General features: G+C 34.9%; 4 non-coding genes across 4 annotated transcripts; 3 read left to right on the top strand and 1 right to left on the bottom strand.

Moving 5' to 3' along the window:
- Positions 1–1,373: 1,373 nt before the first annotated feature.
- On the top strand, positions 1,374–1,446 carry Trnat-ugu. Its single transcript has one exon. It is a non-coding gene; the product is annotated as a tRNA-Thr (tRNA).
- Positions 1,447–3,281: 1,835 nt separating this feature from the next.
- On the bottom strand, positions 3,282–3,354 carry Trnat-ugu. Its single transcript has one exon. It is a non-coding gene; the product is annotated as a tRNA-Thr (tRNA).
- A 4,079-nt stretch (positions 3,355–7,433) lies between these two features.
- Positions 7,434–7,506, top strand: Trnat-ugu. Its single transcript has one exon. It is a non-coding gene; the product is annotated as a tRNA-Thr (tRNA).
- Positions 7,507–14,927: 7,421 nt separating this feature from the next.
- Trnag-ucc lies at positions 14,928–14,999 on the top strand. The gene has a single exon. It is a non-coding gene; the product is annotated as a tRNA-Gly (tRNA).
- The last annotated feature ends 338 nt before the right edge of the window (positions 15,000–15,337 follow it).

Below are 15,337 nucleotides of genomic sequence, written 5' to 3'. Positions count from 1 at the left end.
ATTCGTATAAGGAAATACTAATTTGATCATATCCGCGGCAATGAAAATCCATATGAGACGTGGAAAAGAACAAAAATAGGTTAATTTGAAATTCGAGCTATCTTAATTGATTGCGTTCATCGGTCAAAACGAACTGTACACCTAAATATGGTACATGCATGATTATCACTAAGATTCACAGCGATTTACACATGAATAAATCTGCACAACTGTCAACATGTAATATAGTATGCAAATTAAGCAATAAAGTTACTCTAAAGAGGATTTAAGGAGGGCCTTTATGTACTTATGTGTTGAATGGAAATGAAACTTTTTCGGTTGACATGACTGTTTCTCTTTTTGAATTTCAACAAATACCTTATGCAATATGTTTATGTTTAAATAAAATGACATCAGGGTTAGTATTATCAATATCAAGAGTCAACATGATTACTATCAAGAAATATGTACTCAAAGTCAAAAGTGATATCTTATCTATAGAGAATAATACATGCCTTTTTCCATATCACACCCAGTATCAACTCGAGACTGCAATATCAGCCCCAGGGCCGAAGGCCCGTGGGCTGATATTGGTCGAGGGTTGACACTGGGTGTGATATGGAAAAAGGCGTGTTTTATTCTGTTTATTACATTCTTAGTAATAAAAACTACTATCTTATGATTTATTATTATTTTTGAAATATTGAAAAACGATTTTTTTTCCAAACGGGATGTGATATGGGTTTTGCGGGCTGATACGGGTTTTGGGGTGTGACACGGTGGGGGCTGATACGGGTTTTGGGGTGTGATACGGCGAGGGCTGATATGGGTTAGAGCAATTGTGTCGTATCGCATATACAAAAACCCCGTATTTATTAGTAAATATGAAATAAAAATTAATAAGATGGTTTCTGTGTTCATATAATATTAAAATAAGTAAGTTACACTAAAATGAATTTTTAACCACAGTATTGCTAATAGCGTGATATTGGAATGTCTATGTTGATTATCATAAATTAAGATATTTGTAATGTTTTACAATAAGGTTATACAAGAAATAATCCTTCCTTTTTGCTAGAAATGTATCAGTCCTAAATAACTGCCTTTCTCCTTTTAGTTGTTTGAAGGGGCGTAGATATCTCCAATCAATTACAAAATATGAATACAAGAAAATAAATGAATAAAGAAACAGGAAGTAGTAAATTCGTATGAGAATTTTATTTGATGTTGAGTAGCACAAAATAGCAATATCTATTTGTTAGGAGAGAGACAGTAAAAATCAAGATGTTACTTCAACACTAGAACATTCATTTCTATTAATATCAAAAGACCCGCGGATCACAGCTGTTAGTCAATAACAATAAGTAAGTTAAAGATAAGTGTATGTACATATCGCCTCCATAGCTCAGTGGTTAGAGCACTGGACTTGTAAACCAGGGGTCATGAGTTCAACTTTCACTGGAGGCTTGATATTATGTTTTGGTATATCACCTGTGTATATTTCACGTGTCAACCTCTGTTTTGATATTTTATTGAAATTTTGAAGACACACAAGTCAATATATCTAGAAATCTAACGGTGTTGTAACATAACATATTAGTTGGTGTTGGATAGCTATTGGGTAAGCTGCAATTACTACCATAAACTATGCTTTATATTAATTGATAAATACGGTTATTAACTAATACATCACAAACAAGTTAATGTGATGTCTAGAACCAGCCAAGATATTCGTCATGTCATGAATAACGATTCGTGTCTTACATAATTGAAAGAAAGTGTTTTGTTGCGTTTGCCGGCGGTCCGTTGAGTCCTCGATCCGGATGAAATGAAGTATTTCGAATATAGCCTATACGTGTTAATACTCATAACACCAAGCTATATTTGACGACAACTATTAGAAAGAGGTGGTATTAAATACAAGCATTTGATTACAATAAGATTTTAAAAATGCCTGAAAAACAACAAGAGAAGTGTCAATAAAACCGTAATCTCCTCAAAATTGAAAGAATTTCATGAAAATGCACAAAATGGTAAAGAATATATATGGGATCTCAAATGAGTTTTCATTTCATATGCTATTTTATGAAACGAGTTTTAAGACTATATAACTTCGAGACGAGTTTCCTAAAGGCTCATATGACATGATTCTTTTTAAAGATATTTTTTATCACATAACTCAGAAAACCTATATTTTGACAGGTTTTAAAGCCAAAATGTACAGGGCTTAATCAAACGTAGACAGCCATTTTGTTGCGCCATTCACAATTGATGACGTCACGTCATTGTCCCTATTATGATGTCACAATCGATTTCTGACTGGCACAGCCAATGAAAAACGCTCCAGAGTAGATTACATTACTGACTTTTGTTAAAATATTACACTGGCGAATTCACTGGATAACAGGTCGATTACGTGATAAATACAAACTTTATTTATTTTACAACAATTATAAAACAAGTCATTTCAACTTATATTAATCCCTCTTGCTGGCCCTGATGTACCCGGAGAAAACCCACGTAGTCGGGCAGGTGACCCCATACATTTTCACGTTCTATCGGAGAATCAAACTCGGTGAAAGGCAAATGCGCTATCCATTGCCGACCACCCGAAAGGGTGTTCCGGAAGGGTAAGGTTGTTCTGCTTTCTCAACATCAACTACCATGTAAATCTTGATCACATCATATAAATGTCACGTTCTCAAATCGGCAGTTCGGATATTTACAATCACAAGACACAAGAACATCATCTAAAAATCAACCTTCGTATCACACAAAGAAATAGCAGTTTTCAAAGCCAGACCAACAAGGCTACCATAAAACCTGCCCATTACTTTCATCAATCTGTATCTTTGGAGACCCTGTGATCTGAGCTTATCCGTCAGCAGTCTACATCTAACAAGGAGTTCATTATAGTCAAAACAAGCTTATGGTTTAACTGCGACATGAAACATTGTAGGTAGGGAAGCAGGGATGTTGGTATAAAGAAAGGGGAAATACGCTATTGGAAAATCGAAAAAAGTCCTGTTTATCCTACAGCTTAGTAGTAAGCCGACCCTGTTAGGCATGTTAAAAGTAAAGATGAAATTATTCAGGCTTCATATGAAATCAGAAACAAATCGGCCAGAAGATTGGCTCATGTTATTCCAATAGAAATGCTTACAGTCTGCTGGGAAATCTTAACACCGAACCCATCAAATTTCGATGTAAAACAATTATGAACTTTCTATTTCAATAACATATCAAAACATATAGGAAGACACATGAAATATATACAGGACATGTACCAAAAATTAATTTCAAGCCTCCAGTGAGGATCGAACTCACGACCCCTGGTTTACAAGACCAGTGCTCTAACCACTGAGCTATGGAGGCGATATGTACATATATATTTAACTTACTAAATGTTATTGACTAACAGCTGTGATCCGCGGGGCGTCTCTGCATTCAATGGAAATCATTGTTCTAGTGTGGAGGTTGCATCTTTGATTTCTTCTGTCTCTCTCCTTATAAATATATATTGCAATGTTTGCTCCTCAACATCAAATATAATTCTCATACGAATTTACTATCTCCTTTTTCTTTATTCATTTATTTATTTGTTTTCTTGTATTCATATCTTGTTATTGAGTGGAGATATCTATGCCCCTTCAAACAATCAAAAGGAGAAAGACAGTTATTTAGGACTGATATATTTCTAGCAGAGGGAAAGGTTATATCCTTTTGACTTTCAGATGCAAGCAATTGTAATTATTATTGTAACAACATACATGTATACGCGTTGAGGTGGCATCTTTAATTTATTTTGTCTTTCTTATGATAAGGAAGTATTGCTATTTTGAGTTCCTCTACATCAAATATATGTCTAATCCGAAATAACTATCTCTTATATTTTTGTTTATTTATTTACGTGTATTCATTCCTTGTTTTTGATAGAGTGGAGATATTTACATCAAAACAAGTGAAAGGAGAGGAGATGACTATTTCGGACTAATATATTACTAGCAAAGGGACAGGTTCTTTCCTGTATGTCGTCCATATGCCTTCAACTATAAATACAATATTGTAAATATATACAGGTATACTTATATAATTCATGACAATCAACATAATCATTCCAATTTCACGCTATAAGTAAGTTTGTGGTTTATACATCATACAATCGCAACTTACTAACTGTAATATTATATGAAGATATGCTCCAGCCGTCAGAGTTTTATTAGTGTTGTTTAGCAGTCTATCTTTTTATCATTTCTTTAGAGAAGATATTCCTATTGACCCTGAGTACATATACCTGATCTCGAACTGGCTTCATCCACAGACAAATATATAGTCCTTTCGAGTTAAAGTAGCTATGAACGGTTATAATTTATAACTCAAAGTATAATTAACTGAACTATATTTGGTAGGTGTTTAAATATGTGTTGCTGAACAGAATATTCTAATACATCTGAGCAAAATCTCTCTTTTGCCACTTTTCTCGATCTTAATTAACGACACGACGAGCAGGAGTGGCTTTCTACATTATGTACTACGCTATATGACCTTTGGTGGCTTTGAGTTGGATTATTCATCGCACTTTGTTTTTACTTTCGGAACGAAATAACATATGAACAATATCTCTCTGAAAAATTGATTTAAATCAACAAAATAGTGTGCGTCGGCCGGCGTGTTCGACTCCTTGGAAGGCAACCATGCTGACCGTTACACCACTGACGCACTACGTTTTATGTAGTGATTCTGATCCTGATTGCTGGAACTATTAAGGTTCCTTAACTGATAGTTGTTGCGAGTTTATTCAAATGCCTCGGTGACAGAACCTAATCAGTTGAATACCAATGAATTAATTATATCATATAATTCTAAAATTGAAATTACTGTGTATTGTTTTCCATTGCATTTTCTGGGTGTGTGCCAATTCATCAATGCATCAATATGTCACAATTTGTAAATGCGCTAACATTTGAGTGCATCAAAATAAACTTACGCTCACGATAAAAGTTCTGAAACAACACAAGCGTCGGTGGTGTAACGGTCAGCTCTGTTTTTGTTGATTTTAATCAATTTTTCAGAGAGATATTTGCTCAAATTTATTTTGTCATTTCGTTCCGAAAGTAAAAAAATGTGCGATGAATGGTCAAACGCCAACCCACACTTCCAACACGACAGAGAAAAAGCAAAATCGGCACGCTTATCGTATAAGGTAGTACATAACGTAGAAAGCCACTCCTGCTCGTCATGTCGTTGATTAAGATCGAGAAAAGTGGAAAAAGTAGGAGTCTATAGTAACCTTGATTGCAATTTCGGGAGGAGATATACTATCCACCTGTTCCATTATTTTTTTATTTTTGAAACAATATAACTCCGATATATCCGAAACTGAAATTGAAGGACTTGCCAAATACTTTGGTAGCAGTCAATATTTTTATTGTTTTGTTTTGTATATCCATATCATATGGAAACAAAACAAGTTGGTCAAAAGGCGGGCACGGTGCAATCCCAAAGGAATTTGAATAGTCTGCAAGTATTGCCAACAAATATATTGTTAATCAGAAGCTCAGTCATTCTCACGATTTCGTTGTCAAAATATTTCATTTTGGCCTCCGTCGTTAATTTCTCAAAATGTTCTCAAAATATTTAACACTCATCTTCATTAATCGCCTGGCAGGAAAAGTATTAAGAGTGGATAAGTCGAAAGGTCTAATAAAGAAAACAAAATTGAGGAGAGGAGAAGATTGTTTAAAGATTCTAATAAATCCATTTCTGGAGTATACAGTGGGTCAACACGAAATTTAACTTACTTTGCATTTTCAAACCATAAGGTGGTAGGCTCTGCTGGTGAATTTCTTAGTATCCGAGGTTTGCTGTAACCTTACTACCTATTATTATCTCTGTTGAGTGATGGATCATAACGTAAAAACGTATAAACAGTATTATTTGAAATAAAGAAGTACACCTATAACTTTTAAAATATGTATTACTTAGGTGCTTTGTGCACCTTTCGTCTGTTTCAACAGTAGTTTATACCAGTTTTGGTATTTTTGGCCTGTAGTATCACTGACGAGTCCAATAAGGACAATGTTCCGATATGGTACAGTGTAATCATTCAAGCATTGAACTGTTTTCAGTTGGCATTCATATTGTCTATGAATGACAACTGAAAGTACAATTTTCGGAATCTGTTAATCTCATAAAAAACAAAAATTACATTTATTGTTTTTCAGCAGTTAGTTCAAATAATGTATGCATCGTGCAAGCTTGTTTAATGAATAGAAAAGCCATCGCCCGGTAAGGATCAGAGATATCCAACATAACAATAATGACGTCATAATAATGATGATGTCAAAAACCGGTCAATGGCATTCATAGCCTATATGAATGCCAACTGAGTTTGGTAGGGTTATCGAGAGGCAATGCCATACTATGATAAATCTATATATTTGACATATTTTAAACCAAATCAAACCAAATCTTCGTATAAGGAAATAATAAATCACATGTGTATTTTACGGTCATCTTTGTAGAGTTGCTTTGATTATGTCCGACTGAAATACTTTTTACAACAGTCTGATTGGTAACAATTTGTCCTAGAAGATATGTTTTCACCTCAATCACAATTCAATGTTTGTATTTTCCTCCTTAACCCAATATAGTACAGACTGTTCTGATAAATGTTTTTGATGGTATGTTTTCATTTGTTTATTACTATTAAACAAAACGCAATACAAAAATTCATCAAAATTATACATTCGGACTTAAACCGTAACGAAACAGTTTTTATAATAAACCAGCTGTGAAAAACGTTGCATATGAAATGTGTAAAAATAATACTGGTAAAGATTTATAATTTCATGAAAAATATATTACAAAGCCTCCAGTGAGGATCGAACTCACGACCAGTGCTCTAACCACTGAGCTATGGAGGCGACTTAGAAAACAAATCGTGTGACTTATGTATTTAAGTATAATTGATAAGCAGCTGTGATGCGCACGGCGGTTCTACTATTGATATAAATCAATGTTTCTGAGATTCGGTGACATCTTTGATTTGCACTGTCTCTGTCACAATAAGTCAATACTAATTACAATTGGGTGCATCTGGAAGTCATGCAGGAAATAAATCTTTCCTTTTCTAGAAATGTATCAGTTCTAAATAACTGCCTTTCTCCTTTTTATTGTTTGATGGGGCGTAGATATCTCTACTCAATTACAAAATATGAATACAAGAAAATAAATGAATAAAGAAAAAGATGGTAGTAAATTCGTATGAGAATTTTATTTGATGTTGAGTAGTACAAAATAGCAATATCTATTTGTTAGGAGAGAGACAGAAGAATTAAAATATGTCACTTCAACACTAGAACATTGATTTCCATTAATATCAAAAGACCCGCGGGTCACAGCTGTTAGTCAATTACACTTAGAAAGTTAAAGATAATTTGTATGTAAATATCGCCTCCATAGCTCAGTGGTTAGAGCACTGGTCTTGTAAACCAGGGGTCGTGAGTTCAATTCTCACTGGAGGCTTGACATATTTTTTTTGGTATATTTCATGTGCCTACTTATGTTTTGATATTTTATTAAATCTTTGAAGACACACAAGTCAATATATCTAGAAATTTATCGCTGTTGGACAGGACAGTTGGTGTTGGTTAGCTATTGGGTAGGCTGTAATTACTACCGTATGCTGTATATTATATAATAAGAGCGTAGCTCTTTAACGGTAACACATATGAAGCCGTTTATTCAATTTGCAATAGGCAACAATGCCTTTGTCATTTAAACATGACAATGACATAATGGCAATAATAAAACCTATTTACATGAATTTTATAGCAGCAAAATAACACACATTTACAAGGAACATATTCATTCACAATAATAAGCATGAACACAGGATGAAATAGACTTTAACAAAAAATTAATGTGAAGCGAAGGATGCAAGGAATTAATTTGATTTACACATTAAACAAAATTTCATGTCTAATTTCATTTGCTTTGTTAATAAACATAGCTAAATTTCTAATAATAAAATTGTTTTCTGAAGAAACAATTTCAACAAATTTGTCCATATTTGGACTACAGTAATATTTTGTTTTCAACAATTTTGATCTAATTTCAGAGTATAACGGGCATTCCATAACAAATGATATTCATCTTCAAGTTTAGTACACACACTTAAATATCGCATTTCTGCAGGTATAGTTCTTTGCCATCTCCCTGTTTCTATATTTAATTTATGGGCAGATATGCGAAGCGCTGTTAAAGATTTTCTATTTGTTTTAACGTTTACTATATCAAGATATTTCTTATAACCAAACTCATTTGATAAACGTATATAACATCTTGCTCTTGGCGAGTCAACAAGAGCACTATGCCTATCCTGTATAAAAATATCCCTCACTCTGGTCTGAAATAATTCAAAAAATACATTTCCATATCCAACTCCTTGTTCAATCCATATATATCCGAAACCATAAGTACATAATAAATTGTTCACTAACTTTGCCCAATTTATCACACGTGACGTTTCCGCTCGTGTATAAAGCTCACCATAGACTGACTGGACTAAAACGTTCTTCTGTTAATGAACAATTTTTAACCAATATTTCATAATTTGAACGTATCTTTTAAATTTAAGGGGAAGAGAACCTAGTTCTCCATAAACAAAATTGTTTTGCGTAGAAGATTTAACTCCGAGTAACCGCTTACAAGATTTCAAGTGCAGTTTTTCTATCGTCATCGCCGAATGAAAACCCCAAACTTCACATCCGTAACTCAATACGGGACGTACTAGTTTATCAAACAAACCATACGCATGTTTTGGTGTTAAATTTATAAATTTTTGTAACTGTTTTTCTAATTGAAATAAAGATTTCGAGCCTTGGCCCGATAAAGTTAATTGGGCTTCAGAAAACGACCCACCTGGAGTAAAAGCAACCCCTAAAAATGAAAACTTCTTAACTATCTGCATCTCATCCTCACCCAAGTAAAACCTTAAATTTTCTGGTAATCTTCCTCCATTCCTGAACACCATCACTTTAGATTTTTCCACATTAATTCCTAATGTAATTAACTGCAACCACAGATGATCTCGTACTACATAATCGAAAGTTTTCTAAAAATCTACAAAAGTACAGAATAACGTTTTTTTGCTATTAACAAAACATGTAAAATAAAGATATGATCGACTGTATTATGACCAGCTCTAAAACCGGCTTCTGCATCTACATACACACTATATATTTCAGCCCATTTTATGAGCCGACTATTTAAAATCTTTGTAAATAGTTTCCCAACTACACTTAATAAAGTAAGGCATCTGTAATTACCGACCTCTGATTTCTTACCTTTCTTATAAAAAGGTATTACATAACCTTCTGTCCAAAAGAGTGGTGAATTCCCCCTTTCTAAAAATAGCATTGAATAAAACATCCAAATGCGGTAATAAAATGTTACGCCCCCGACTCAAAAACTCATTTAACACTAAATCTGGCCCCGCACTTTCCCCGTTTTTAAGCTGTCCTAAAGCTTCATTAATTTCTCCTCTAGTAATATTATCATTGAGCTCATCAAACATTACTTGTAATTCATCATTCAAATATCTGTCAACAAAGTTTACAACATCCTCATCGGGCGTGAAAAAGGGATCATCCGGGTTGTTAATAGAACTGAAAAACTTTGCGAATTCATCAACACTTATATTTAAATTAGAACCTTTCATGCATGATTCTTTCAGTAACTTCCAATGCTCTTTGGAATTACTGGCTCTAATTTTTTAATAATTTTGACGTCTTTGCAGCGTCATACTTTAAACGACATTTCCTGGCCTCTTTTTTAAACTCGTTCCTCGCCTTTACCATATGAACTCTATTCTCATCAGAACTGACCCGTCGGTACAAATTCAATTTGTCGAAAAACAATGACCTTATCTCCTCGCATTTCTCACAATACCAAGGGATATTACTCTTCCTTTCATGATTGGTTTTATAATTATTATTAGACCTATAATGAGTGACTTTGACATGATTGGGTCAGCTGCTTTACACAGGGCTTCGTTAAATTTCTCTACAGCCTTATTTAAATTGCCCATTTCTTCGTCAGAATTATCAATTAATGTAGTCATTTGAAGTAATAGTGACTGACATTCATCATTACGTAAATTTTGAATGTAACACATGCGTGCGTAAACAGAGTTGCTTCCTCTTACTACACCTTGCCTTTATTTCTTTTCGTCCGGAAGTAGACGTCCAGTGGGGAAACAGGAAGTGTATCCTTGAAACAAAGACAACTGTGTTTCAACCCATACATGAACATCTTCATATAGGGAAAACAATCTTCATATTTTATTACTTGTTTATTGAGATAAAAACTGATATACATTCTGAATCAAAAAGTATATCACATAAAATCTGACACTAACAGGCATGAAACTTCGTTCGGAGATTATCATAATATGACGTCACAAACACGCCACAATCCATCGGCCTTCATCGGTTATTTCCGGAAGGATGAAAAATAACCGGTAAATTCTGATGTCCGTTGCATCTTTGTCGGCGCTTCAAGATTTTTTTTGTATTTCAGTTTTTGTCACTGGCACAAAAAGTAAAAATGGAGATAATTTCTGGAGATCCTTCTTGTCATCAACCAGGTTCTGTTAATATTTCTACCGGGAGATATCTTCAAAACGAGCCGGCATTAAGTCAATAGGTCAACGTGTACATTTATGTTTTCATCATATTAAAATTTCATCAGCTTTTAATTTCCGTTTGTTGAGAATATGATTTTTTTTTTAACAAATTTTGAAATTCTGGTTATAGACTTTACATAATTTATTTATGCACCACCACTCGTAAAAGAAACAATGGTTAATGCATTTATGACGAAATTAACAACAATTTTCCAGACAACTAATCAGAGTTCAACGCCCTTTTTCAGCAACGTATTACTTTTTTTCACAACGCGTGCCGATTTATAACTAGTTACAGACAGAAAGTGTTAAATTCTATTTGACATCATTACCGGTCAAACCTCGGTGACAGTTACAAAATTTGATATTCAATACGGTGTTTCAGGATGGAACAGTAATTGAGACTACATATCGATATAACGACGATCTCAGTTACATTAAAGTATTACAATGTGTTTTTTTTAATTTAAGTTTTTAACTAACATCTCTATACATTTTCTGAGACTAATTGTCAAATATGTAATATGCACTTTTTCTATAGCAATTACTTAACAGTTTTTTCCAAAACTTATCTCAATCAGTCTTTTTGTGCCCTGACGGTGGCACGCAGAGGATTTAATTCTTAATGTGGGAGGAAGCTAGAGTATCCGAAGAAAACCCGCGTGATCGGGCAGGTGACCGGGATTGAATCCGGCCATCTTGGTGAACACGAGCGCGCTATCCACTGCGCCACCCGACCCATCATATACGTTACACATAAGAATTAATATCTACTTTAGCTTTGACTGGAATAAAATGGCGTCATTGATGTTAAAAAGATATTGTGAATACATTTTTACCAATCATCAATGATACAAAAATCTACATACGGTAAATCGGGGCAAGTTCGGCCACCCCTGATATTTTTGTTTTTGAGCTAATATTTACATCTTTAAGGATCTTAGCAGTTTAGTTGGCTGGGCATTGAACGATAAAATGGCAAAGAAAACTCTAATGTAAAATTACTTAACAGGAGAAAATTACTTTTGAGAGGGTGGAGAGAAAATCATGATCTCGCTTCTAGTTGTGCGAACTTTTTGAAACGGAATTGCTAGTTTTTTTACAGTCAAACGTGTAACACACTGACAGCTTCAAATGATAATACATAAAGGCCAAGCCAATCACTCACTACCATATTGCTGTACGATAAGAATTTTTTGAAATATCAATTTGGGCCTGAACAGGTTCGGCCAATAATACCGTGACAAGGTCTGCCCTTGTAGTCAACACATAAAACGTCGTAAAATTGGCGGTAAAATCTGATGTTGCATGCTTTATGACGTCATAATTAAACTGATTCCAAAGGAGTCCGAACTTACCCGAATGGTTGTCCGAACTTTCCCCATGGCGGGGCTCGTTCGGCCATCCAATCTTCCGACAGGAAAAGTTAGATTATGTTCAAAAACGGACGTGCTGCCATACTTCCTAAAACGGACTTTCATAAAAAAAAAGTCGAACTTGTCCGGTTTTCCCTATTGTTATGTCGTTACTCTCATTAGAGCTTGTGTTTTATTGTTATTCCTCAACTTGTTGACCTTAAATAAAGTTTATCTTATCGCATTCTGAAAGCAGTATTCTGAATCAGTAAATATCAGAGATCAACAAAAGCTTCGCTCTTTTAAGGCTTTGCCTTTTCATATTAAATAAGGTTAATAACTAATACATTTTCATGAAAATACACGGAATGGTACAAGAAGAATATATATAAACTTTATTTATTTTACAACAATTATGAAACAGGTTATTTCAACTTATATTAATCACTCTTGCTGGCCCTGATGTACCCGGAGAAAACCCGGGTGGTCGGGCAGGTGACCCCCTACTCTTTCTCGTTCGATCGGAGAATCAAACCCCGGCCGCCTCGGTGAAAGGCAAATGCACTATCCACTGCATCACCCGACCACACAAATGGAATAAGACCAAGTTGTTCTGCTTTCTCAATATCAAATACCATGTAAAGCTTGATCACATCATAAAAATGTTACGTTCTCACATCGGAAATTCGGAAGTTGACAACCTCAAGACACTTAAGAACATAATAAAAAGCATCGACCTTCGTTTCACAAAAAGAAATAGTAATTTTCTAAATGAGATCAACAAGGCAACCATAAAGTTGCCCATTACATTCATCATCTGTATATTTGGAAACGCTGTGATATGAGTTAATCCGTCACAGTCAACATCTAGCAAGGAGTTCATGATATTCCAAACGAGCTAATGGTTTAACTGAAATAATTCAAAGTTCTTTAAAATAGCGTGTACTGTTCTCTGCTTAACCGATGAATGTTAGACACAAACATTGTGATTGTATCTATACAATTTGGTAACTGAACTTTGATCATGTTAGGGGACAAGAATTGGAAATTAGAATTTATTGAAACCAGCTTTGAAACAGAATGAGGATCAGTTTGAAATGGTTGGCGCTGGTGTCTGGTTTGAATATTTTCACTATTGTGGAATCACAAGATGCGGATTTCGGAGTATGATGCCACTTAAAAGTATCCGTGCATAGCTCAAACATCGTAAACACAGACCAACCTTACATCATCGTAGCTGTTGGAAGGATTTGGATAAGGGTTGACTTTCATTTTGACGGCGTAACCGATAGTACGAATGCAGTTAGTAACGAACATATTCTTGATGGAGCGTTAACGTGTTAGCGGTTGTATTTTTTTGCGATTTAAATACATATTGCGCTAAATTATAATTACGCCAATTGAGGTTCAATAAAGATACATACGTCGGTGGTGTAACAGTTAGCATGGTTGCCTTCCAAGTAGTCCACTCCCGGCCGACGCACATTAATTTTGCTGATTTTAATTTATTTGTTTAGAAAAATACTCACAAATACTGTTGTTTGTCATTCTCATGTTTTGATGTCGACAAAGTAATTCCAATGTTTTAAAGAGACACCACACATGTAGCATGAACGAAATCGCCAAAGCTGTTGAAGAAAACATCCGTTACAGGCGAGTTTATATGGAAGCTAACGATGGATTTCTGGCCAATCGGCAATGGTATCCGCACAATTACAACATTTAACCACGTGACGTGGATGCACCCCTGGTAAAAGATGACGAAAACTGCAGCTGTCTGTGACGTTGTCCACAGGTTTTGTTTCGTCGATATATCCCGGGTAAAGATGACGAACACTGCAGCGGTCTGTGACACTGTCCATAGATACTAACTTTCGTCAAAGACATAAATTAAATGTAGATCCTGGTGACACAGCCAGGATCGTCTCCAAAAAATCTAACCAAACACTTCCTTTCCTCCTTCTCTTGAATAAACTGCCACCTTGTCCTTAACTTTTAATACGTTGATTTCTTGGTGAAGCCTTAATTAACAATCCGCTCGATTGGGAAAGATTCTGCTGACTGTTGACAGCTGCTGCTTTCTTCAATTTTGATGGTGTCAATCTGAACGTTAGATGAGAGTAATTTAGTTCTGTAACATCTCGCCCTGTTATATAGGGATTGTATAACGAGGTAAAGGGGGTCAAAATGAGATATAGATGGAGGAATAGGAGGTATCGAAAGCATGTATAGGATGTATGTCGGAGGTAACAGGGTAGGAAAGTATAGGAGTGTTTCATACCCTTATTATATAACTACTTATATAGAAGGTATATCGTAATCAAATATTTTTACATAAATTCTCTTTGATAAGTTTCTCTCCTACTATCCATTAACAAATACATCATATCACAATATATGTGTAAGGTTTCTAGTTGATTACAAACCGTTTGTACATTTTTTATATTCATTCGGTACAAGTGTACTATTACACTTAAATAGTATGTTATTTCCAATAAAGTAACTTAACTCATTCACCCCTGAATTTTCATAATGATATATTCCAACCTTTGAATTGGAGGGTTCATTTGTGTCTCCGGGGTGAATGAGGTAAGCACGGATATTACTAAAAATATTTACTGAAGCAAAGTATTAGTCTCTGCGCAACATTGTTTTACCGATCTCTCAAGATCAGTCCCTAATTCACTATACCAGATCCTTGTTCGCGCCTTTCGAGGTTTAAATAAAAATGCGCTAAATTATGATTGCGCCAATTGAAATTTCTGTTTATTGTTTTCTATTTCATTTTAGCGGGTGTGCCAATTAATAAATGCACCAATCTGTCACAATTTGAAATTGAGCTAAAAGAGTGCATTTAATAACGTTACTCTCACGATGTCAGTTCTGAACCAATAATGACACAAGCGTCGGTGGTGTAACGGTCAGCATGGTTGCCTTCCAAGCAGTCGATCCGGGTTCGACTCCCGGCCGACGCACAGTAGTTTTGTTGATTTTAAATAACTTTTCAGATAGTTATTGCTCATGTGTATTTTGTTATTTCGCTCTGAAAGGGAAAACAAAGTGCGATGAATAATCCAACGTAATCCCACACTACCCCCACCAAAGGGAATATAGCGTAGTACATAATGTCGTAAGCCACTCCTTCCCGTCGTGTCGTTAATTAAGATCAAGAAAGGGGACAGAGGTAGGAGTCTATAGTTACCTTGATTGCAATTTCGGGAGGAGATATACTATCCACCTGTTCCATTATTTGCTATTTTAAAAACAGTATAACTCCGATATATCCGAAACTGAAATTGAAGGACTTGACAAA

This window comes from Mizuhopecten yessoensis, unplaced genomic scaffold (assembly GCF_002113885.1).
Source record: "Mizuhopecten yessoensis strain PY_sf001 unplaced genomic scaffold, ASM211388v2 scaffold6163, whole genome shotgun sequence".
Classification (NCBI taxonomy): Eukaryota; Metazoa; Mollusca; class Bivalvia; order Pectinida; family Pectinidae; genus Mizuhopecten; species Mizuhopecten yessoensis.
This window is presented reverse-complemented; position numbering and strand designations above follow the sequence as displayed.